The sequence below is a fragment of the Pezoporus occidentalis genome, unplaced genomic scaffold, assembly GCF_034315485.1.
Source record: "Pezoporus occidentalis ecotype Australia unplaced genomic scaffold, CSIRO_AGI_Poc_V1 ctg26, whole genome shotgun sequence".
Lineage (NCBI taxonomy): Eukaryota > Metazoa > Chordata > Aves > Psittaciformes > Psittacidae > Pezoporus > Pezoporus occidentalis.
Window position 1 is genome coordinate 3990406 of NW_026914502.1, and position 25325 is coordinate 4015730.

Here is a 25325-nt window from a genome sequence, read left to right on the forward strand (position 1 = left end):
GTCTTCGGTGCAAGGTTGTGTCAAAAAGGCCTGTTGAGATCTGGGGCTGTCAATAAGGCATTAAGAAAAATGAGGGCAAAATAAGTGATTTTATTTCTGTGTAGTGCATTGGCAAAGACTGTTGAAATAGTTCTGGAAAAACTGTATTTAATGATCCAATGTTTAAGTGAACAGCCGGTGTGGAAAACAGGCTCCAAAGTAATCCAGAGACTGGAGGTGCCTTTTGCAATAACAAATGCAAAACCAGTTCAGTTTGTGTAGGTATCAAAAACATGACTTTGAGATGACTTGATTGCAAAACCTAAGTGTCTTGATTGCAAAATGTGAGTGCCTCTGAGGAGAGAAAATACCAGGTAGTAATGGGCTCTTCAAACTAGCATAGAAAGACACAGCAGATCAGTCGCTGGAAGCTGATGGCAGACAAACTAATCTATGGTCATGAGATGCAGTTTTAACTCTGTGTGTGTTGTTGTCAATGGTACAAACTCCCAGGGGGAATGTTTGGGCCCTGAGTTGCTGGTTTTATGAAATCAAGTCTAAATGTCTCTCTGGAAGACATAATTTAGCAGTAGGAAAGTTACTGGGCTTGTTTCATTGGTAACTGGGTAAAATTTAGCGGCATGTGGTACACAGGTCATTCAAAATGACAGTAATGGTCTTGTCTGTCTTTAAGCTCTATGAATAAATGTTGAAGTTCAGCTCAGCTCCTTCATTATGTCCAGTACAACTGGCTGCTTGTATTTAACTTTATTCTCACACAAGCCTTACTTTACAGCCTCCAATATTTCTATACATGAATTGAGAAGAGGTGACTGCAGTTACTCGTCCCTGAGCCAACATGTGGTTTGTGTTTGTGATCAGGCCAGCCTGACCTGTGGGTGCTTAAGGGCTGCTTTGTGCCCATCAGGTTTTGATAACGCCCAGTACTGTGCCTTCAAGTACCACTCAGCCCAACCCCATGTGTTTGGGGCAACAGCACTTTTATCACTGGCCTTACCCTTGCCAGCAAATGCCACTCAGCAAGGCTGTGAGGCCATGAAACTGTGTTAAGCAACACTCGTGGCAATGACTGGATCCGCTGGTTTAGCGTGTCTCAATGTTTCTGAAATGGTAATCTTCTTGTGCTGTTATGTGTAAAGGTGACCCCTCTGTGTCGGGCCCTTGGCAGTTTGCTTCAGACAGCTCATCAGCTTGATTCATTTGGCCGGGTGGTCAGTCAGCACCTTCTCCGCAGAGGTAAAGCAGGATTGAGCTCTTCACTGATTTGCAAGGGTATAACGGCATCTACTAGAAATGCAGACCTTGCTGGAGATGCATTAGGGTTTCATTTTTGTGGCAGCTATATACTTACCAGGGGCACAAAGATTACAACCCCTGTTTGGCTTGTTAGCAGCCATGCAGGAATAAGGAGGGACAATGTCATCTGAGGAATCCTGAGCTCCTGTTGGAGAGACAGGCCCGAATGAATGCGTTTCTACAGTCAGCTCTCTATCTGGCTTTTCTCTTGTAGTTAAACTTGCAAATCAGAGCGAAGCATGGCTTGGGATGTTTGGTTGTTACTGCGTTTGGCCACATGATGGCATGCATCAGTCAAATGAGCATTACAGTATTATCCGAGGACTACTGTGAATGGAGAGGACTTACGGCTCCTCTTCGGGGCTGGGGTGATCAGGGTTTATCCTCCCTAGCTTCTGGTTTGATCCGCAGTTTGCCTTGATCGCAGCGAGGGACGACGGTGTTGAAAATATACTGCAAAAGAAGAGCAAGAAGGGTCTGAAGGAGCAGCAAACAGCACGTGGGGCAAAAAACAGTCAGCTTTTAAAAGGGGCTGGTAGCAAGAAAACTCTTGGTTTTCCTGGTTGTGTTGTTTTGCATTGCTATGGGTTTCTCTTCAAAGGATCAGTCTGATGCAGAGGGTTGACCAACGTACAAGGGGGTCCTACAAGGGGGGATAAAGGAATTTTGTCTGTTTAACAGAAAGCATTGTTTGCAAATACCTGTCAAGCTTGCCATGCAGTACCAGGACTATAGGCTAGTGATAAGGGGGAGAAACAGTCTGATAAGGGGGAGGAACAGTTACTTAGTTCCAGTGAAGACCAGCTTTGTGGTTTGGACTTTGACCAGACTCCTAAAGACCATGCGTGACGGCTAGAGGTGAAAAGTTCAGGCTCGAGGAAGACTCATTTACTTCATCTTGAAGACCCCTACTCACAAGAGGAAGACTCAGTTACTTCATCTTGAGACCCTTGCCCATGACTGGGGGGGGGGGGGGGGCACTGCTCAGGTGCAAAGGACCTTCTAGCTCATTATAATACAAAGGGGGGGGGATAGGACATGAATATGTATAGGTGTATTGTGCAACCTCATGAATATATATAACTTTAGAGAATAAATGTAGAGGGAAACAACACTGAGGCACGCATGCCTTTGGAGGAGCTATCCCCCATGTGTCTCAGTGCTGAATAAAAGCATACCTACTCCACAACTTTAACGAGTTATGGAGTCTATCTGCGTATCAAGTCAACACCCAAGAATCAGGAAACACGTGTTACCTTTCCAGGTTATAGAAGAGAAATAACGTGTTGTACCATATAATGTGTTGTACTTCCTTTGAGATGTGAGGTGAGGGACTTAAAATATTAGTGACTAATGCTCTTTGCCTCCCCAGTGCTACAGAGATGGCTGGTGAAAACATCTAAGTGTGCTATAGGATCAGAGTGGTCTAGTGTGGTATCTGTAACTCAAATAGTGTTTAACGAAAGTCAGCCTCAGAAGTTACTATGAAGTTTATGCTTAGTTTATTGCAGCTTCAGAGGCGTTAGTTCCTGCATCCTGCATTTATTTCTGCTTCCTAATTACTAGTCAAACAGCAAAAGCTTGTTGGTTCCATAGCTCTCACCAGTTTATATATATATATATGTATATATATATATTTAACATAATTTGCAGAAGGAGGACTCCCAGTTGAATGGAAACTATAGAAGTATATTTCATATTAATTCTAGTGGTAGCAGCTAAAGACCAGTAGCCCCCATAGCAATGCTGCAATGTAGCATTTGAATTAAAGACCAAACATTCATGGGGGTGTAGAAAATAAATGCAGGGGCTGCAGAAATCTCTGTGGGCATCTGCATTTTACTGTGGTGCAAATACTAAGCACAATGACAGGAGTATAGAAAATCGTTGTCAGGGTATTTGCAGCAGTGACCCCAAGGCATCACTCCTTTTTCCATGCAGAGTTTCTATGTGGGAAACGATACATGACTGAAAACAACATAAGGAGGGACACATGAATCTGAAGGAAGATTTTCAAAGGTTAGGCTAACTGCTGGGATGAGATTGTTTTAGTGTTGTTCTCCACCTCCCATCCTCACCCAATAGCTTTAGAACCCCCCCCCCCAAAGTGTGCCTCAGCAGGGAGATCGAACTACTTCACTTCCAGTTCTTCTTCCACTGCCTGCCTTGTGTGGGCTCGGTTTCCGTATTGCCATCAAAAACACGCAGAGGTAGTGCATAGCTGTCAGGAGAAGCCTGTCAGGCCACTCTGAAAGATGCTCTACCTTTATTAACAACAATTTGTGGGTGTACTTCTGCTTTTAAGCAAAAAGAAAGCTTGGACAGGGCCTTGAACAACCTGGTCTAGTGGAAGGTGTCTCTGCCCGTGGCAGGGGTTGGAACTGGATGGCCTTAAGGTCCTTTCCAACACAAACCGTTCTATGAAAAACCTGCACCCCTAAGTCCTCAGCAAGCTCCTCACTCATAAGACAGAGCAGTCAGATCCCTGAATGGCACATGAAAATTCCCAAGCATCAGACAAGCATTTGACATCTTTGTTAGTAAACAGACGCGGCATAGTTGTGTTTCTTATGACACTGAGTTACAGCACAGCATGTTCTGCATTCATCTCTCCCCTTTTCCTTGTGCTTTTCTCTCTTCTCCTCCCGCCCCCATTGCTGGCAAGCTGATTCGAGAGAGGCCAGGGATGACACCCGTGCCTCTTTCAAGCTGAGTGCCTTTGTTAGGCATTTGAGAGGGTTGCTTTCCTGCCCTCGGGTACCCTAGCACGCAATGTGAAAGGTGCAGGAGTTCAGGGACTGCTGAGTGCTTAGCTGCGGCACTTGGCTAAGCGAAGGCAACTCGCGGGCAAGTACAGCAATTAGAAGGAAAAGAAAATATTTTTCTATGGGGAATGTTCCTTGACCCCACAGCTGTAACTTAGAATGGAAAATAGATACATACATAAAGCTGTCTCTGTAGAGAGGGGAGAATTAGTCTGGTTTTTAAAGAGGCGAAAATGCTTTTCCGCACAGAATTCATTGTGCCACACAGAGGAAACAGCACAATTTGAGCACAGGCTTTTAAATGTAAGGTGCTTTGCAATGTGCCTTTTCTAAATTTCTCTTTTTATAGTAAACTAGCACTAAAATGTTAGTTTTGAAAATGATATCCTAATTCCTCATGGTATCTCAAGCTGTGTTTGTCATCCTTTTCCTTGTGAAGAACTTCATAAACGATCCAGTGTCCTTTGCAGGGTTATTGTTTTGGCCTGGAATACAGTCAACAGAGTCTTCCGAGTGAAAAGTGCAATGCAAATCAGGTGGAATCACAGAATCGTTTATAGTGGAAAAGACCTCGAAGAGCATCGAGTCCAACCATTAACCTAACACTGCCAAGTCCACCACTGAACGATGTCCCTGATCTCGGGATCTACATGGCTTTTAAATGCCTCCAGGGATGGTGAGTCAACCACCTCCCTGGGCAGCCTGTTCCACTCCTTGCAACCCTTTCAGTGAAGAAATTCTTCCTAATATCCAACGGAAAGCTCCCCTGGTGGAACTTGCCGCCCAGAATTCCATCTCATTTGGCATTTAGAAAACACAGGCTAACTGCTCAGACTTGCAAAAATCCAATGGGTTTTTCACTCAACACAGATGGTTAAAACCTGGAGTTTGTATCTCATCCAATTAAACTATCTTGGGTTCCTGACTGCAACACTAAGGTACTCTACTAACCTGTCTCTAAAGAAAAGCTACATTCCTAATTTGCTTCTCTCTGGTTCCTTTTCTGAAGAGCAATGTAGAGGATGGGAACCAAGTTTCATTGTGGTGCTTGTCATTAGGTAATATATTCCAAGGCTTGCACTGTATTGGTTGCATGCCATGATGAATATATAAATAAGAGTGAAATTGAAGCCAGATCAAGCTCTCGCTTCTTGCTTCAGATTCCCTGTAATCTGTAGCTCAGTTTTAGGTCTGGTGGTTGTGTTGGAGCTTAATGCAAAAAATCCAAAATCCAGGACTTAATGTCTCCAAGTGCCAGCTGCCTGCTAAATCTCCCTGACTGCTGTGGCAGGAGGCACCGTGACCCTTTAGGAATGACTCTCATCTTGTCTGCCTAGAACTAGTCCATGGCGTCACTACTTAGACACGTGCAGTAGGTCCAGGAGAGCACATAGTCCTCTGTCCCCAGTGTTTCGCTCCAGACATGTGCCCTATAGCAGCTTGAAAATGGTCCTGCAGATAAGCCTCGTGGGGCCGCAGACTAACCCACAGATGCAGCCAGTAAGGTACAGTAATATGGATTAAGTTGTTCAGCTCCAGTTTGGCCTGAGTTAGTAAGTGAAATTCCTTCATTTCAAATTGTTTCCAAGGCTCCTTTTTCCCTTTCATACCCTTAAAAAGTGGTCGTATTATTCTTGGGTTGTTGCATTTGGGCTCGAAAGGAATTTAAACTGCCTGCTGACAATGATGAATGAATCGACTCCAAATCCCTTGATGTGGATCAGCTCTATACCATAACAATAATATTGTTGTTTAACATTTATACTGAAGTAATACCATGAGGAATCTCAGCCATTCGGGGCCTAATTTGGTTAGGAACTGAATAAAGCACAGAGCAAAGTAACAATCTTGTTCCGAAGACCAGACTGTCTAAAACACAACTGTGCCAGTTGCAGGAGGCAAAAGAGACGAGGAGCAGAATGATAGAAATGACAGTTGCATCTTTATAGAGTTCTGCAGACTGTCTGTGCTGCTTAATTTTCTGGCATGGTTGATCTGCCGTGCTGTTCCTGGATCTTGCTCAGCCTTACCCACTTTCATCATCCTTACCTGTGCTGTCAAACAAACTCTTACACCTCACGTTTCGATGGCATAGTTTAGAAAAATGTTGAAAAAGTGAAGCTGCCCAGGAAATTCCCCAGGATGCTTGATTATTGCCTTTGGACCATGCCTTTTTATTTGGCTTTCTGTACCTTGGCATCCAGAGTCAAGCTTGCTCAAATGAGTTGTTCTGTGCAAGATGTTTGTGAAGCAGCCAGTCAGATTCTTTACTTAGGTCAAACTATACTGAATCTGCCATGTTCCCTCCCATTTCTCACTTTGTAATGGTTTCAATATTGTAATTGGACTTGTCTGCATTTTATTTTCCTCAACTGACCCATCCTTGCTACCGTTCATGATCCCTGTGTCCTAAAGGGGAGGGATTTTGAATCGCTTAGCTAATGGGTCTGATTGTTTTCTCTGGGAGACCAATACCACAGATTTTAATCAAAGCAAACTCAGAGCTCTTATTTCAAGAGGAGTAGAGTATTCTCTTGGCTGCTTGTGAAAGTCCCACCCTGCTTGTACAGTGTTATACATGAGCATTGTTTTGGTTTTGTTTTACAGAACATGTCTCAAGGTCTCAATAAGACATTTGAAGTGGGTTTTAGCACCTAGATAAAGTTTGCGCATGTATGCCCATGTGCATGGAGATACCAGCAAACATGTTGGAAGAACATTCTGGTTGTAAGGCCGCGCTGCTGAAAACCCTTACGTCAAGGTCCTGTATAGAAGCTTAATTTGTATCCCTGTACCCCATGTGTATTTTGACACAACATTCAATTATATGGTCCCATGACATTGCCTGTTGCAGTATCTCTGACTTGGGAATCTTGGGTTGTCTCAAAGTTCTTGGAGTTGAATAAGCTTTACCTTCATTTCCTCCTTGCTGGGGCAATGCTTGACCTGCCTATCACATTTTCTTCCAGTTGTACATGTCCAGTTGTCTCTTGGAAGATGCAGTGGGAATGTGCAATGTCCAGACACTGAACAGAACCGCATTGGAGCTGGAACTCAGAATGCCCACAGTGGAGCCAACCCCTGTATGCAAGTAGGTCTTTTCAAGGAAGGCTGCCTACACTCAAAATTGTGCACAGCAGTCCTTGCTTGCACACTCAAACCCCAGAATGCACTAAATCAAAATACAGCCTCCTACAGACCTGGGAACAGAGCTTTCCTTCACTAGGATGAACAGGACTCTGCCTTCATATAGCTGCTTGCCTATGAAGTAGTTTGACATCATCTAGACACAGTTGTAACTTTTTGGCAAGCATTCTTCTGGCCTGGATGACTTGTACCGTGTTGTCTAACATGATTTCTGTCATTTTGTGAGCCTGTATTAAGCTGCAAGAGTTTCTTGATTACTGCCAAATAGAAACAGGTCCATGTCTTAAATACCCAGGGAAAGGGAGGCATATACACTTAAAAACTCAAGTTGTGATAATGTGGTCATAATTCCAAATGATAAATGATTTGCTTTTCATATATTCATGTGAAGAGGATGTAACAAGACTGAAATGACAGAGTAAGTGGGGTTAGTGCAGGATTACTGCTATTGTCCTGACTTGACTTTGTTTTAAGGTTCATTAGCAGTGCTTGTCAGAATAGCTGTCTTGGACTGCAGTGCCCTCTATCTAGCTGCAGAAATACGTACAGGCTTGGCCATTTTAGCATCTCTCTGCAGCCAGGCTGTTGCAAACCACACTTAACTGTGCTTTGGCTATTCATCGTCATATAGAGCCAAAATGCTTTCAGGATTAGCCAGGGCAGAGTGGTGTGTCTCTGCCAAGTAACTGTGATTTCTGCTCAGCCAATTGCATTCCTAACAATTGTATCTGAATGGAAAGAAGGCTGTTATGGGGCTGGGTTACATTAAAGGGAAAAGGAAAACCCCATGGGTAAAACTGAGCAGAGGAAGACAAAGGAATAGGGAGAAAAATAAGTGTATGTGCCTGTAAGTTTCTAGAACAGGTTGCTGTGATTGCTTGAGCAGGATGTCAAAATGTACATTGAAAAATGATGCTCTATCATTCTTGGGAAGAACGCAGTGTTGAAGAAAAATGAAATAATGGGAGAAGGGGATAAATTCCATACCCAACCTTGTCCTTTAAAGGACATACTGTGTCCTGCACATCCAAGTCCAACAATGTCATCTTCTTGGAGATGCCTTTTGGCCACGATAAGCCTTAGTCAGGAAAACATGCAGCCTTTTTCTGATAAAATGTGCAGGAAAGGGAATTTTTGTTCCAGTTTATTGAATGATTGATGGTCATTTATATCCAATTTGGAAAAGCTGTTCTGTTCCTCAGTCGTTTCTTGGCTAGCGTGCTAATAAAAATGCATTGTATAGGGCTATTGCTGAATTTCATACAATGCAATAACAAAAGTTGCTTACTGAGGGACAAGAGGGGCTCCTCCAGAAGGTGGAAAATGATAGTAATTATAAGGCCAATGGACTGGACCTTGCTTATATTTGCTAAACTGAAGGAAACGTTACAAAAGCTTTACTGATTTCAGGAGAGAGTTAAGCATTTAGGAAGCAATTACCTCTTGATTTAAAGTGGGATTTAGGCATGGAGGGTATTTAAATGTAGTACCAGGCCTAAATAGCAAGAAGAAAGAAAAAGATTTTTGGCACTGGGGAGATTTCAGTTTCCTCAACGGAAATCTGTAATCGATGGAAATTAGGCTTCACAGTGCCTAAACTGCACCTGCAAATGCAAGTATAACCCCAAAGTCACTTAAGCAAACTAGAAAACATGGTGTCTTGCTTTGCAAAAAGGATGAAAACTGGCAGGACTACTGGACTCAGAATACTGTGATCAGTGACACGAATGGATAGCTGATTGCTAGTGGCATCTCAGAGGTTGATGCTAATGCTAGTGCTCTTTAACCTCTCTATTTACAGCCTGGATGATGAGTGAAGTCTCAGCAAATGTGTAATATTAAGTCGGAGGGATCATTTGATGTGCTGGAGGGCAGGGCTGCCTTTCAGAGGGACCTCAACAAGCTGCATAATAGGGCTGACTGGTACTGCCAGGAGTTCAGCCGCTGCATTGAGCCCATGCAAAAGTATGGCCTGGGGAAAACAGAGCAGGGAAAACAAAGGAGAGAAAAAAGCTCTGGAGAAAAAGGCCTGGGGTTGATCTCAATGGATATCAAGTTGACACGTTAGCAGTGCATCCTTGTAGCAAAAAAATCCACCAGGACATCCTGGGCTGCAGCAGGATCGCTAAGGACAGCGATCTTCCCCTCTATTTGGCACTAGTGAGACTGCATGTGCAGCACTATGTCCAGTCTGGGGTTCCCCAGCACAAGAGGGAGGATGAGGTACTGGCCCAAGCCCAGCAGTGGGCTGCCATGCTGCTCAGGGCTGGAGCACAAGGGGTGCAAGGAGATGCTGCAAGGGGTGGGTTTGATCAGCCTGGAGAAGGCAGGGCTGAAGGCAGGGAGCTTTTAGTTGCTGCCTGCAGCTGCCTCGAGGAGCCAGAGACTGTTCAGAGGGGGACTGTGATGGGATGAGAGACCATGGACAGAAGTTGTGTCCTGGGTTCAGCAGGATATTCATGTATTTTATATTTGAATATGAAATTCATTATATTAATATTTGAATATGAAATTCAAATTTCATATTAGGGAAGTTTTCTTTTCCTTGCTGTGAAGAAGGACAAACACTGAAACAAGCTGCCTGAAGTTGTTGTTTTCTTCGTGCCATGCTTATCATATGCTCTGAGGTTTGTTCTAATGTACCTTTTGTCCTCACAGGGTACTTCGGCTTTATCTTTCTGAAATGTCTAGAGGGAACAGAGTGTTCTGTTGTCACCAGCAGCACTATGAGAATGATAGGACTCTGAACAGAAAATGCAGTACAATGGACAGGCAGGGAATGAGGCTGAACAGCTCAATGTAAGTTATTTCAAATACATTGCCTGAAATGCTTTGCTACTCTGGCAAGACAAGCCCCGAACGATACAAGCCCCTCCCTGGGGAGCAGAATTCATGTAGAAAATAGTTTTAAAATGCTTCCATTGCACAGAATTCCCCCTGTTCTCCCTGCCCACGTTGGTTGTTCCTTCTACTCAGGGCTAGCTATGGGGGAGTAAAATCCTGACTTGCCAAAGATGGATTTGGTATCAGTGTAGCAAGAATTTCACTCTGGCTTTTGGGACCCTTTGAAATACTTTGGAAAATGAGCTGAAAGTATAACCAACCTATCATGATTGTGTCTTTTTCCTGTCCATGTCTTCATGGCAAAAGACCTTTGAAGCTAAAGGCTGATGAAAATCGGTATCTGTATAGACACTATATATGTGCTTAGATACATGCATGCCCACATGCACATACACATGTATATACATATATATGTATATACCTACATATATATATATATGTGTGTGTATATATATACACACACACATGTTCAAAAGGACAGCTCTAAGAGACTAGAATCATGCTTTGGTGAACTCTCTGGTTAGGATATAGTCCTGAATAGGCAGAATTACCAGGGAATAACCTAGATACTCAGGTAACAGCATTTCTTTGTTTGTGATGGATGTGTGTTTAAGGGCACTGCTATGCATATGATAATTTGTTGGGGTCTTTATTCCATGACAATGAATTAGTGGAACGTGAACCCTTCACCTCTGTCTTTCATCTGCCTAATTTTACAGATGTGCTCAAATACCCAAATTAAATAGAAGTAACCAGAGAACCCCAGGATCTGCAAGGTGAAGTGGATGCTTATGTGTTTGGTTTGCCATCTGTTTTCCTTTGAACCAAATACCTGTGTTTTCAGTCCAAAACAACAGCGTGCATTTCTTTTATTATCCGTGCCCCTTGCCTCCTATTTAATCATCTTTTTATATTTTATTAGAACTGTTTACAGACATGAATTAAGTAATTAAAAGTCCTCTGGAAAATTCTGAGCACCTGTTCTGAGCCTTAAATACTGCTTACACAATTCAGCAAGCTGCGAGGCTTTTATTTATGGGACAGATCCTTATTAAAGAGCTGCACTTTGCACTTCTGTTTTGCAAGGCAGCTGTTAAAGGCAAAGAGGAAGCTGGCTGCTGCTGGCTCTAATTATTACAAATGATGCAACAGTTGTTGCTGCAACAGAGAGGTAAAAATTACTTATTTATTTATTTTTAAATCATAATGATGGCTCCATGTTGGAATGAAATGTTGCTACTGACTTGTTTTTAAACTGATAATTTCTATTGGCTTTACTCCATGAACCACAAGGAAAACACCTGGCAAGCTTCTTGATCCCAGCCAGCTCTTGTTAACCTTGTGGCCTTCACAGTAACTATCAGCAGGCACCAAGTCAGTGGTGCTAATAAACTGGCATTAAAACCTCCACCTGCTAATAACATCTTACTGCTTTTCAGTATCAAATAAAGGGAAATTATCTGTTTAATTACAGTCAAAGAAATTTTGCAATGCTCTGCTGCCTTGGATGGTGATACTAATCATGAAATGCGTTTAAGGACACGGCTACATGAACTGATTGTACAGAGGTAAGCTAGAATGGCAGTAGCTACTGTATGTTAACTTTCTGCTAGGCTTTTTGCCTGTAATAAACGTGAAACACCTTATTCTTAAGTGAAGGTGAGATAAACTGGGGATAGTCTTTTCACTAGGTGTAGACACTTGTAAGCAAGGCTGTATCCAAGGGATTTTCTTTCTCCTCATTGCTGCTCCCTTATTATTGGTAATCCTTTGCTAGTTTGCTTTTTGCTGGTTTGCTTGTTTGTTTCTCCACTTCAGCAAAAAGGCCAAGCGTGCATCACTTATTCTTTCCTAAATGAAGTTGCAGCAGGCCAGGTAAGACTTTGATATATGTTACAAAGCCAGGGTAGTTCAGCTGATGTTTTCCTTTCTTGAGGTAATAAGACATTCAAATAGCATTCAGAGTGTTGTTCTGCCCCCAGGTCAGGAATGCTGGTCCTCTTGAGCTAGCCCAGGTACCCAGCTTGTTTCTACTTATGAACTTGCGCATGCTGACCAAAACCCTTCTTTATGTTGCTTGTAATATACCATTGAACTAATGTGCTGTATATAGGCTGAAGACGGTGCAAGAGGGCCTGTTACCATACTGTTTATTTCCTGGAGGAAGGCACATCTGGGAAAAGCACTGGTGAAAGCCCTGAGACCTCTGCAGACAGAAGAGGAGAAGATGATCTTGAGCCAGTTGTGCCTGCTACTTGAATATCTATTTATCATTGCCCATGGCTCCCTCACAAGCCATTATGCTACTACTTTTTCCTGTTTCTGGGTTTCCAATGAGTACTGTGCAGAACCTTTGATTTTAACACCTGCCAACACAACTGTTCATCCAGGGTTTTTCTTATATGAAAGGCTTTTTATTCCGGAGATTTCCAGAGTGCCTTATACAAAAATATATTGCTTGATTCAGCTTCAAATTTCCTTCATATCATAGGTGTCTAATAACTTTCTTCTCTCTCTTCCCCCACCCCCCCTTTTCCTTTCTTTTCCATTTGCTTGAAGAAGGAACCAGAGCATACAGCAAGTGATCTCTTCCACTAAGCATATCTTCTAGGTCAAAAAGAAAGTCTGTGGCAGACCCAAGAAAAGACTGAAGAGATACCTTTAGCCAGAAAATCAATCCTATTCTGATATTCTATGTGCAGCAATAAAGAAGGGAGAAGGTACTGGGAAGTAGCTAATATATTTATTCTGTTAAGAGGATGTTTTTGCAGTCTGATTTTTCTGCCTTACTTTTCAGGAGCACATGGAGGAGCAAACACCTTGCCTGGAAGTCCCATGTGGGTTACAGGATGGGTTAGTATTTCTGTCTTTCAGGCATACATGCTTCTTTGCTTCGTTTTCCAATTCTTACCTAAATGCCTTGGATATTTTAGGGGCAGAATTAGCTGGATATTGAAGCACCAATAACACAGTCCCCATGGAACTGTGGTTTGGATTTTTGGATGTTTTAGAACAGGGAACACAAATACCACTTCCTTAATCATACTGTAGGTGGAAGATGCAATGCTCTACTGGCAGTTGGTCCTCTTACCTGTTCAGATGTTGCCACCTTCACAATGTGTTTTCAGCAGGAAGGGATTTCATATCGATATTGCAACCTGTCTGAATTCCAACAATTTTAAGAACTTGAAATATAAAGATCCATCAAAATCAAGATTATCCTTTTAAAAACAGGTATAATGTAACAGTACTTTGCTCTTAATCATCTAGTGGAGTCTCTAATATGTGGGAACGTTTGGACCAGCAAGCATAATTACATAGTGAATGGAATGAGGAGATATGTATCATTGCACCTGCCACAAGTCAGTGAGTTAAGAAGTCCCACAACAGAGTCCAACATCTCACTACTTCCAGGGAGCGAAATAAGGACTCAGGTGGAGGAACTGTAAAGGCAAGGGGAAATAGTTCATGTCAGCCCTGTTTCAAGAACTTACTGTCGTTATTTATTTCTCCTGTGAGCCTTGGCTCAGTTGGCAGCATTATTGCAGCTTTACTGTGGTGAGCTGTTGAGAGGTGGTATCTTCCAAGACAATAAATCTTTACAGGGACAGGAAAACATTAATGCAGTACATGCTGTTTGGGTGTTTATAGTTTTGCTCTTTTTAATTCTGTTTTGCAGAGAAGCTGTTGTTGTTGGGAATGCTTATACAGCTGCTGTCCTGCTTTCTAAAAAGAAAAGGCATTTCTTACCTCTTTTTTCCCCCTAAGTTTGCTTTTTTTAATCTCTCCTGATCAAAACATAGGCAGTGTATTTCTGATAGGAGAGCATTTTAAAAATGACTTGTGAACAGTGTGGACAGAGGAATAAAAGGCCACAATTACCTACATTTTATTTTACATTAGAAGGTTTGTATGGCAATAGTCTCTAGTGAGACAGGAAAATCATTGCATGGTGCACATCTGACTTTCTGAAGATCATCAGGTTATGACAGATGAGCTAATCAAAGACAAGAAATGCTAAATATCTGCAAGTCTTTTAAGTCAGTTGTCTCAGATTTGCAGGGTTAGCTGTGTGCCTATAGCTTAATGAAGATATTAATTGTTTCAGTCAGTATGAGTGAACTCAGATATGCCACTCTAACAAGTGCTTGTGTGTGGTCCCTTAGCCCACCGGTTTTGGTGCAAATAGTTACAAACTGCAAATTTGCACGTTTTCATGGTGCTCGTGTTAGGAAATCAGTTCTGCAGCTGTTAATTTGCATAACACCTCCTTTCTCCTATTAATGTTTCCTATGTGGGGAAATTTCCCACACAGGCCATGTGCTCTCCTTCCTGATTATGGAAATGGCTTATAGCACACAGGCAAAACCTGAGGGGTTTTATGAGATTGTATCTGTTGGGCTGGACTCTCGCCTTACCTTACTCTTTGAGTCTTGCATACTTTCATCCCAGGTGAGGCATAAATCTTTATCATAAGATTTAAGGGGAGAAAACCTGTTTATCCTCCTTATGCTTTTACCCTGCTGTTACCAAATTTAGGGTAAGAAAACAGTGTCCAAGTGGACATGAAAGGAAACGAAGTGGCTGCCTGTCACTGTTGGTGCCAGAAATCCTAGGAGTGTAACTTTGGAACATACAGAAAACTAAGGCACGATGTTTCCTATGTTGTTGACAACTCCCATGTATTGTAGACATCTCCTGTTGTGTTCTTTATGGCACAACTCGGGACACTGGTACAGAAGGAGCTAAAGCAGTTCTATCTAGTGTCAGTAGCAAGTAGGTTAAAGAAACAACTGGCATGGAAGAGAGAGCCCAAGCAAGTGTTTTTCTACCATGGTTCTTTTTGTCACTGTAAGAATGACTCTTGTGGCACCGTGTTAGTACTTCGTGCTAGCACTGGCACCTTGACATACTCGGTGGGTTTGCTGATCCTAATGCCCATAACTGTATGTTCTGCTGAGTTTTGTAGATTCAGTGGCTACAGAGAGGAAACAGCACAGTAAGGAAGGCTGATGATTATGGGAACTGGCAACCCAACTAGTCCTGAAGATTTTACCAGTATCAGCTGCTTAGCAGAAAGCTAGTACCACTCTGAAGACATGCTAGCATAGTAACTTGGTCAGGTTGGAAGGGGGTACAGTGGAATGTTAGTCTCCACTTTAACGTCCCTGAACCAACCTTCCCAGGGGAAAAGACACCCGTATAAACCTTGCTTATCAGCTAATATAAGTTTATTTTCTGAGGAATTCTTTTTTTTCCTCTATTCTTTCAGCCAGTTTGCAATCAGGTTTAATAATTTATTTAAAGAAAAGTAGTTACAACAATATTTATAGCTAACAGACACAGAAAAACACATTCAGTGCTGGTATGATGGCTTGACTTCGAGGGTCACTGAAATCAGAATAGGGTATCAAATCTCAGCAGAGGTCAGTATTTTTGAACCAAATGTTGGGCTCCTGTTTGAATGACATTTAGCAACAAACTTTCCCAAAGGTGAACTGTCTGCTATGAGAGTCTTGTTTGGGAGACAATAGATCTAACAATGTGCTCATGAAGGGTTGCTTTCTAAAAAGCAAAGCAGCACACTCAATGGAGCAGGAAATGGGAAAAGGCATTTTGAGGGCCTGTGGGTGTTGTTTGCAGGTTTTTGTTTTGGTGGTTGTTGTTTGTTCTAGCCCTTTACGATGAGAAGGCAGAGAGAAAGGATGCCAGGTTGTTGAAAGTGAACCTAACTGTTGAGCTGGAAATACAATATCCTGGGGAAATTGGGTGGCTTCTTTCATGTAGCTGGCTACATGACAAGACTGGTGGGGAAGCACAGGGAAGCTAGGAATCTGATGAGCTGGCAGTGTAGTGGGGCAGAATAACAGAGTGTGGATGGAATAAGAATTGGGTTGGTCAAGTGCCTTTGGTGCTGGAGTGTGCACTCACTGCAAAGCATTTACAGAACTGCTAGTTAGATACCTGTAGCGTAGCATCCAGGCAGTCAAACAAATCTCCTGTACAATAAATTGCACAAAACATGGTTGGGTTTTTTTTTGTTGGGAGTTGAGTATTTTATCAAGTATCTGGTTAGCCCAGGTTTGGCAGGCAAATCCCATGAAAACTCAGGATAATGGCCAGCCTCTCACAGGCTGGGGACTCATCAGGGATCTTCTGCATTGCAAGAAACTCAAACCAGAAGGCTTCTTTTTCTTTTGAAAAGCTGAATGGGAATATTTCTCTAAAAGTTCTTCTCTAACAGGTATTTTTCTTCAATAATTAGAAACAAAACTATTGGTAAAAGAAACTCTGTAGGACCTGTGCGTTCAACAGCGTCTTCTTTACCACAGAGCTGTGTTAATGGTGTCTTCGGCACTGTGTTCCTCTCTGTGTGTGATAGGAGATGCAGATGGCCTGTCATGACCTGGATCTTGATCTCTATGTAAAGTGCTCATTTGAAAACTGATGGGGAGACCAGCCTGATTTTCCGGAGTTAGTGGGATGCACTGAAGAGAACAAAATGAATGAGTCGGTGAATGAGGGCATACTTCTGGTTTCTGCCAGGAAGCTTAGCCACAACTGCTATACCACAGTGTGCTCTAGCTACCATTTGCCCTGTACATTAACATGTAAGTATTTCTAATGGGCATCAGCCACGTGAAGAACCACTCTCGGGGCAGTCCTCTGTTCTGACTGGTGTCACTAGCTTCTCTCTTGATTTCTGGTAGACTTTCCAGTATAAGCAGTCTTTTGCCAATCTGGTCTTACATTATGTTGGTTTATACCTTACCCTCAGGGTTTTGCAGTGCTTACCTAAACCGGACTTCTCAATGCATAGTTACCATAGTGGACTATGCAGAGTAGGGGTTGTTGTACAAGGAGCCATATCTACAACTTGTGGCACATGGGACTTTAGAAGTGCTGAAGAATGATCTTTACTAATGGTGTCTGTAAGGCAAATGCAGTCCCACTTTCTGTACATTCTTTTGTTTGCAGCACTGGCAAAGGGATAGACATCAAGGCAGGAAGGCTACCAAGAATCTAAAGTGAACATGTACAGGCATGCTGGTGCATTAATATGTATGAAAGACACATGGTTTCTCTTGCAAACAGAAACACATCCTCTGTAAAGAGTGATAAGCCCAAGGTTGGTTTTTTTTTGTCCTGTGACACTGTCTATAATTGCTAGGAAGAAAATAGGCTTAAATGTAAAGTTTCTAGAGCACTGTTCAGTATCCATAGAGTGGATTTTCAGCACTATTTTTAGCTATTGCTTGCTGGGTTAGAATGCAAATAGCTGTGTGTGCTCTGAAGCTGCAGAGGTCCATAAAGACAGAAAATAGTCACATTCCAGGGGAAATTGTGCCATCCCTCTCGTGTCTGTCCTCACAGATGAGTCTTAGAAATTTTTTGCTTCATTACTGCCCAGTGTTCAACCTATTTCTGTTAACAGTATTTGAAGCCCATGGCCTTTTGGCTACTGCTGATATATTTCCATTAATACAGTTAGACAATGTTCTTGTATACACCAGTCTATCCTAAGTAGAAGTAGCGGTACCAGTGCTACTCTTTGCCAACAGGTTGTCCCTCAAGTAAAGATCAGTCTTGAGCAGTGGGGTAAAAATGTCACACCTTTTTCATAATGGAACAATGAATTAACAGCTGGAGAGCAGATCTGAAGTGAAATGCTATCTGAGTTTTTGTTTTCCAAACCAGCTCGTTTTTCCTTAAATGAACTTGAGGAGTGATATAATGAATCAACAAAATGAGAAGAACCTTGTTTGGTGCTCTATCCTAAACAGGAAGGTTGTAGCAACCTGCTGTACTATTATTTACCTGAAGAACTATATAGGTAAAATAATATCTATATTATTATAATATAGATATTATATAGGTAATTTTCATTCTGAGAAGAATATAAGAGACTCCTTTTGTAAGTTCAGTGGTGCATCCTCTTGTATATTTTAAGAAGCTTTCAAATATTGGGTTGGGAATTACAGAAAGGCTGCTTCCAGCTGTGCAACAGTGTAATCTGTGCCGGTATATATAAATATATATATATATAAAGCAGGGCACTGACAAAATGTGTCCTTTCACACTGCTCATTTCACTTCTGCTACAAGCGCTCCTGGTAAGCTTAAAACAATGCTATGGCTAGATAATAACCCTAATACTGGTAACAGTACCGGTAACAGTGCAGCAGTATTTCTGGAACCAAACAGAAATCCTGTTATTTTGGCTGCAGCTATGTAAGATCTTGTGGCACTTGGGATGAAGTATCAGTCTGGTACCCTTTTATTCCTGTTGATCTTGCTCAGAACTTAGGTAGCACCAAGAGCCCCCTTTCTTATGTGTTTCCTCTAAAATTTGTTTTCATTTTGGCTTGGTTACAGCCTCTTTATTGCAAACAGGCTCTTAAATTTCCTAGACTGAAATCATGCTGGGAAGGACACCTGGGAGTCAGTGAAATTTAGTGGTGGCAGTAGGGGACCATTTAAAGGCTCTGTTGAGATCCTTAAGAAAAGGTGAGGCCTGGAGATACAAAGAAAGTGGCTGTATCACATGCTGTATGCTGAGTATCATCTAAACGTGCAGCTGCTTCTTGATTTAAGCATCCTTCCATTAACTAGCTGCTTCAGTTCTGGCAGAACTATTTTGGGTCCATTTCCTGCTGCAGACACAATGGGAAAGACTGGCTCTGGGGAGCCCTGGCTTACCTCCGAGCAGGCAGAGGGCAATGTGAGAACAGTTGCAAATCATTCAGGGTACTTCAGTTGTATTGCTGATTGTAACTAAAGCCCATCAACACGCTCCCAGTTTGGTAGTGAAACATGGATTATTTGTCCTGGTTTTTGCAGCAGGTTTAATTTCCTTTGCAACTGAAGTGTAAGCATCATCTATGAGGAAGCGTTTCTGTTACAAGACAAGAGTTGCTTTATATACAAAATGTAAACTGCTTCAAATTTATCAGCAGAGCAGGTGACAATTCAATCTTGGGGCAGAAAAATAATTGTGCTCTAAAACCATGTACAGTACTGACATAGTATCACTGACTTTATTAGGATTATGCATTATTTCACAGCCTTTAGAGCATTGGCTGGCTATGCAACGTGCAGGTCGTTTTCATGTTTGCCAAGAGTCTTAATTCTAAGTAATCTTTCTCTCTCTGTGCTTGAAGTTTCTGCAAGCTCATTGTCTAGATAACACTGCTCCACCACCACGCCTGTGTGTGTTTTGGCCACTGCATGTGTAGGTAATGAATATGTATGTAGGTAATAAAACTCTTTAAGTAAGTTTCAAAGTCTCCTGACTGCTATAAGAAACCACCCACCTTTTGAAAGCTCTGGACAACGTGAAATAGGAAAGAGCAAATCTTTGACACCTTACAATAGTCAAGGTTAATTTTGAAGCAGTGTGTATGTTTACCACCTCTTCAGGGAGTGTATTGCTGCTGTGCATGCTACTCAGTTGTTTCTGGAGCTGAAGAAACACTGCTTAAAAGGATTAATTTGGCAGGTACTCCGGAGACTTTAGAAGGTAAACAACTGTTTCTTTTTTGTCAATATGGCAATTAAGGTCCAGGAGATTAAAGAAAAGAAAGTAAATACAGTTTTGCTCCTACTGGAGACTGATGGCTTGGTGAGCCTTAGAATATTTAATGAGGTGCTTCAGTGGTTCTGGAGTAGCGAAATCCAGATCAGGTGTGACAGATGAAAGAACAGTGAACTGCAGAGTGTGAGTTAGGTGATGCCCAGAATCAGGCAGGTAGGGTTTCTTATGGTCAAGATTTTTGTCCAGATTAGTTTGGTAAATAACATGTCTTTCAAATGCAAGGGATGTGCTGAAGATGTCACAGATGCCTGGAGATTTCCTCACTTGGCCTCTTGTAATAGCATCGTTACCAAAACTTCTGCCTACTGCTGGGTTTTGGCCTAAGGAAAATCAGGAGTCTTCCCAAGAAGTTGGCAAAACTGGTAAAAACAGTGTTACCATTAATAGAATTGTGAATTTCAGACACAGTTGAGACATACTGATCCCTTAACAGCCATTAAAGCTGATGGGATGGTTTCATTCTTAGCTGCTCAGATGACACAAAGTAGCCACATCCCAGTGTTTGTTTCCCCCAGGTCTCCTCTTTTGGACGGCATACTTAGTACCTATCCTTAAGGGGGTGGCTGTTGTGTCTATTCACATATACCTTCAGGGATCTAATTAAATTGTCTTTCCCAAAGTGGGTGGGCATTTAGAGGAGGTTTAATTTGAAATCAGAAATTAATAAGGTCTGAAGTTAATTCAGAATGCTGTGTATATGACATTATAGTTGAAGATGTCAGCAGAGCGTTACCTGTGTGTAGTGGGAGGACAACTCTTGTTTTCATCATTTTCTTCCCTATCTTTCCCCTCGCCTCAGTGCTGTTCCCACTGTTTTCAATCCAAAATCTGTTGCTCTTGTTGGAGGTTGGAGTGGAAAGAGATGATCCTTTGAAGAAGTTCTCGTTTTGAACAAGACCTTAATATATTACTTAGGGAGCCTTTATTTTGGCATACCAATGTGTCTAAAGTGGCAGCGTTGGCTTCGAGTCCTCTGGACCTTCTTCATGACAAATGCAGGGAGAAATAAATGTGATTGCTTTTCTGGCTAAGTGAAGAATTTAATCCATTCTGCATTGTCTCCATTGAGCTGCCCTGCTCTATCAATTTAAACCAAGGCAGACATACATCACTTACAGAACAGCTCAGTTGTTTTCCAGAGCAGCCAGTGGTGGAAAGTTAGCTCACACTGCAGAGCCCTCTTGCTCCGGAAGTGCTATCTACTGTCCTAATAGTGGTACCTATGGAGAGAATTTCGGACATACACAAGTCCCTGAGCACGAAAGTGTTGCCAAGGGAGCTGGCCAATGTCACAGTGCAGATGCTATTTATTATATTAGGAAGGTCATGGCGATTAGCAGTTTGCTGGAGGAAAAATAACTTCATACCTGTTGTCAGGAAGCGAAAGAAAGAGGATCTGGGTAGTTACAGAATGGTCACCTCCTCTTCAGGCCCTGATAAGATTATGGAGCAAATCTTGGAAGCTGTTTCCAGGCACATGAAGAATGAGAATATTCTTCTTCTATGAGAATATGAGAAATAGAAACAGCCACTTCAGATCTGCCTTGGTAAATCATATCTGCCCTAAGTACCTTGTATGATGAAATGAGATGTTCTCCCATAGTACCACTGGAGTTAAATTGGAGAGATATGGGTTATTCAAGTGGATAGTGAAGTGGGTGAAATGTGGCTGTATCATCAGGCTCAAAAGGTGGTGATTATTCACCTGATGTTGAAATAGGTGCTGGGTATGAGTGGTCTCTAATACTGTTAATCTCTTTATTTGCAATTTGGATGCTGGGATATGTTTCACTCAGCAAACACATGCATGATACTAAAGTAGGGGATACACAGGATAGCGAGGCAGCCTTTCGGAGGGGCCTGAACAAGTTGAAACGGGCTCTCAGGAGCCTCCTAGAGCTCAGCAAGGGCAAATATGACTTTCTGCAAAGGCTAGTTGTATCCTGGGCTATCAGCAGGAGTAGAGCCAGTGGGCTATGATCTTCCCCTTTATTTGGCACTAGTGAGACTGCACCTGGAGCACTGTGTCCAACTGGGGGCTCCCCAGTAGAAGAGGTATTGCATGGAGCCCAGCAGTGGGCTGCCATGCTGGTCAGGGCTGGAGCACAGGGTGTACAAGGAGATGCTGCAAGAGCTGGGCTTGATCAGGCTGGAGAAGGACGAGGGGAGGGAGACCTTATTGCTGCCTGCAGCTGCTCGGGGAGGCAGAGCCAGGCTGGTGCACAGTGATAGCACAAGAGGCAAGAGCACAAGCTGTAACATGGGAAATGTCAATTGGATATTAGGAAAAATCCTGGCTGTAGCAGGGTTATAGGCTCATTTCCTATCCTCGCTGTTAGTTCTTATGCTTTTATTTCTGCTCCACGGAGCCAGAAACTGGGTTAGGAATGCATCTCTCTTCATTTTGGTACTTCTACATAAGACTACATACAATGATTTATCTGCACATTTGTAATTTTCCAGTTAAGGTTGACTTAGACCTCTGTTTTCCCATCCTGTCCCCCTGCCCTTCATGTATATGACATCTGTTTTATATCATTTTACTCTCTAAAAAGAGGGCAGCACTCTCTTTGAATTTCTTTTTAGTTCCATTTCCAAAAGTGTTCTCTGGGAGGAGTGTTTTGGTTTGGGATCTTAACCTGGATCTATGTATATGTTTTCTACTGGCATTGCTATTTCTGTGAGGAGTGTGATTGCTGTCTCTCCTACCTGTTGAGCTTAGAGCAGAACAGTTGAACAGCTTTATACCAGAAATATATTTATAACATGCTTTGGTACCAATATTCTGCCTTTCCTGTGTGTAAGGAACCTTTTGCTGGCAGTTTTGCATGCTGTAACTGCTCTCAGCCTGTTGTGGATTCACCTTTGTATTTTAACTGTGCTGAATTCCTTGTGTTCTTCAGCTGTCATTTATAGAGAAGCCCTAAAATGGGATGTTATTTTTCCTTTTTTTAAAATAATGAAAGCTCTTTTTCAAATAGTAACTTACAGCAGATCTCAAGGTATAAGTATGAAATGGCCACCTACCATTTTCCGTATGTTCATCCAAAGCCAAACACACAGCCGTGTTCTTACTGCCAGCTACGTCAAACCGTTGTTGTCCTAAATAAATGCTGTTGAGATTTTAGTGGCCATTGGGAAAGGTGACTGAGGTTACAGCCCTGCTTTATTAAGGTGTCCATGTGTCGTACACAAACTCAGTTATGTATAATGTAAAAGATAAGCAGGTAATGGAAGAGTTTGCCCCGAGTATGGAGTTTCTTTCTCTGACCAAAAGACACTTATAGAAGTAATGTTTGGAATGCTCTGAAAAGAAACATGAATGAGTTCATAACAAAATTACTGTAAAGCTTGCATGCATGAAATTGTGAGGTTTTTAACTCAGCTGAAGTTTCCTGGTTCACTTATTTCTAGTTCTTCCACTTTCATTGCTCTCTCCAGTGCATAAAGTCACGGTTTGCAGCTAGAACTCATGACCCATGCAAAAATACAACATTCCCTATTTCCCCAAGTGATCCCTGCACTTCAGCTGTGTAAGAGCAAATGTGTTGGTGCTCTGAAATAATAATGCAGAAGAGAAAAAGACAAAGACCGTGCAGCAGAAAAAGAGGCAAGTCCGTGTTTGCCTCTGGTGAAGCGTTCAGAGCGCTTTCTCCTGTCCTCCCAGTGTTGATATGCTTTGCCTTAACTACCTTTTCCACTAATGTTTTCTGCATTCCCTGTTGTGGAAACTACAGCAGAGAGTCTTTCACATGGTGTGTGAAGATCCAGAAACTCATTACAGCAGCAGCCCTGCAAGGCAGTGCTGGGAATCAAACTGTGAAATTGCAATTCCTGAAGGGCAGCATACACGGCAACATGTTACTGTAGTTTTCCAATGGACTGAGCCACCCAGTAGTCACAACAAATGATGCTAAACCCCAGCAACTACCCTGTATTTATTCTGTAATTTATGCTCCAGGGGATATAATCAAAGAAGAAAATTCCTTAAAAGAAGTTTCTCTGCAAAATTTAGCTTTAACAGAGCAACAGCCTTTATTTCTATGAGTTAACACAGAGATGTAGAAAGGGTTGGGATTTTTCTTACAGTTTCTTTGCTCCTGCTTTCTTTCTCCTACCTCTTTAGCAGCTTTTCAGACCAATAAAGAAAGTAATTTAAGAACACTGCAGTTCAGGAAATTGTTACTTGCCATCAATACCTACAGAACAGATTCTTCACGTAAAGACACAGAGCTGAGGGGATTCCACACGCATGTGTTGTGTGGAAATCCAGGCAGGGTCATATAACATATTGCACGTGGGTTGAGATGAATCATGAGGAGAACGTGTATTGCACATGGTATCAATTCATTTATATCTGAATTCTCAAAAACATAAAGTTGAAAAAATATATACATATAGTTCAGAAAATGCTGATTTCCATTCCATCCCACTGTGATTAAGTCCTGCGTCTGCACCATAATTATGGATGGATCTGCCAATTTCAGTGATGCTGTTATGGAAAGCAGAACTCAGTGTAGATTTTTGGCACTATGCAGAGAATAGTACTATATCTTCAGAGGGTTTTTTTCTCTAAAGCCCTTGGAAACAGTCTCCTTTACAGTTGAAGTGTCCTATCTTTGCTTTATTCCTGGTGTGATTTTTATTTCAAAAGGCTCCAAGAAAAGTTTTTAGTTACTGGTTAATCTCCATGTTTTTGTGCTCTTCTCCTAGCAACAAAATGGCCCACATTCCAAAAATATTCCATCTCAGGTGGAAAACCAGCATCCCAGGAAAAATGCTGAAGAATGCCCAGAGAATGTGAATAATGGTTATGGAATACCCCTCTTTGTGCGATTGGTTTTGAGCAGCTGTATCTTTTTTCGTTGGTTTGGATAAGTGACCCCAATTCTCTGTCATGAAAGCATGTGACAAAAAATTCTTCCTTTTGCAATGAAGACCAGTACTCCAGGAAATCTCAGATAAATGCTACGCAGTTGTTTGCTAGGACCTCTGATGCTGCATTTGGAATTGTGTTTCTGAAGCAAGAAGGAGGGTGACGTTTCTATTTGCCAATTCCTTCCATGTTGCAACAGGAATAGCAAACCGTTTGCCTACAACAGGTTTTTGTATACAGATAGGAGGCAATCAGGATTAGAGAATCAATCTAATCTGTGTGTACGTGTAATTGTGAATGTGTTTGACAAAGTATTAATTTGTTATTCACTATACATGAAACTAAATAACCATGCAAAATAGTGGGAAGGGAACTAAAGCTGCCTGAGCCACTGCGCCTTCAGAAGTGAAGGTGTCAGAGGGTTCCATTTCCTATTGTAAGCACTGTTATAAAACTATTTCCATGAACAAAGAGGAAGCAAATCGGTGGGGCTATAAAAAGAAGCTGCATTATCTGGATGCCTGTTGGATGACAAAGGCATGATAGGATTCCAGCAATGCAATTAAGACAGTTAGAAAATTCCAAATAAACAGGCTTTTAACTGTAAATGTAATTAACCACTAGAGCTACCCATCTAAGGATATGGCAGAGCTGCCATCATTTGTTGTCTTTAAATTCAGACATCCTGAGCAGAAAGCAAGATTAAAGATTGTAACGAACTCTTATGGTCTTGCAATCTGTATAAGTCCTAGCTTAATACCTTTGAAACACACTGTGAAGGTGAGAGGAGATGCCTGACAGGC

General features: G+C 42.0%; 2 long non-coding RNA genes across 2 annotated transcripts in view; both read left to right on the top strand.

Annotated features, from left to right (window-relative positions):
• Window positions 1-1008: 1008 nt before the first annotated feature.
• The window catches only part of LOC134166393 (uncharacterized), a 200048-nt gene continuing 175731 nt past the window's right edge, over window positions 1009-25325 (top strand). The window contains exon 1 of the long non-coding RNA XR_009965851.1: window positions 1009-1088. This is a non-coding gene — a long non-coding RNA (uncharacterized LOC134166393). The remainder of the gene's footprint in view (window positions 1089-25325) is intronic.
• Window positions 11259-14353, top strand: LOC134166420 (uncharacterized). Its single transcript, XR_009965873.1, has 3 exons — window positions 11259-11426; window positions 11527-11620; window positions 12850-14353. It is a non-coding gene; the product is annotated as an uncharacterized LOC134166420 (long non-coding RNA).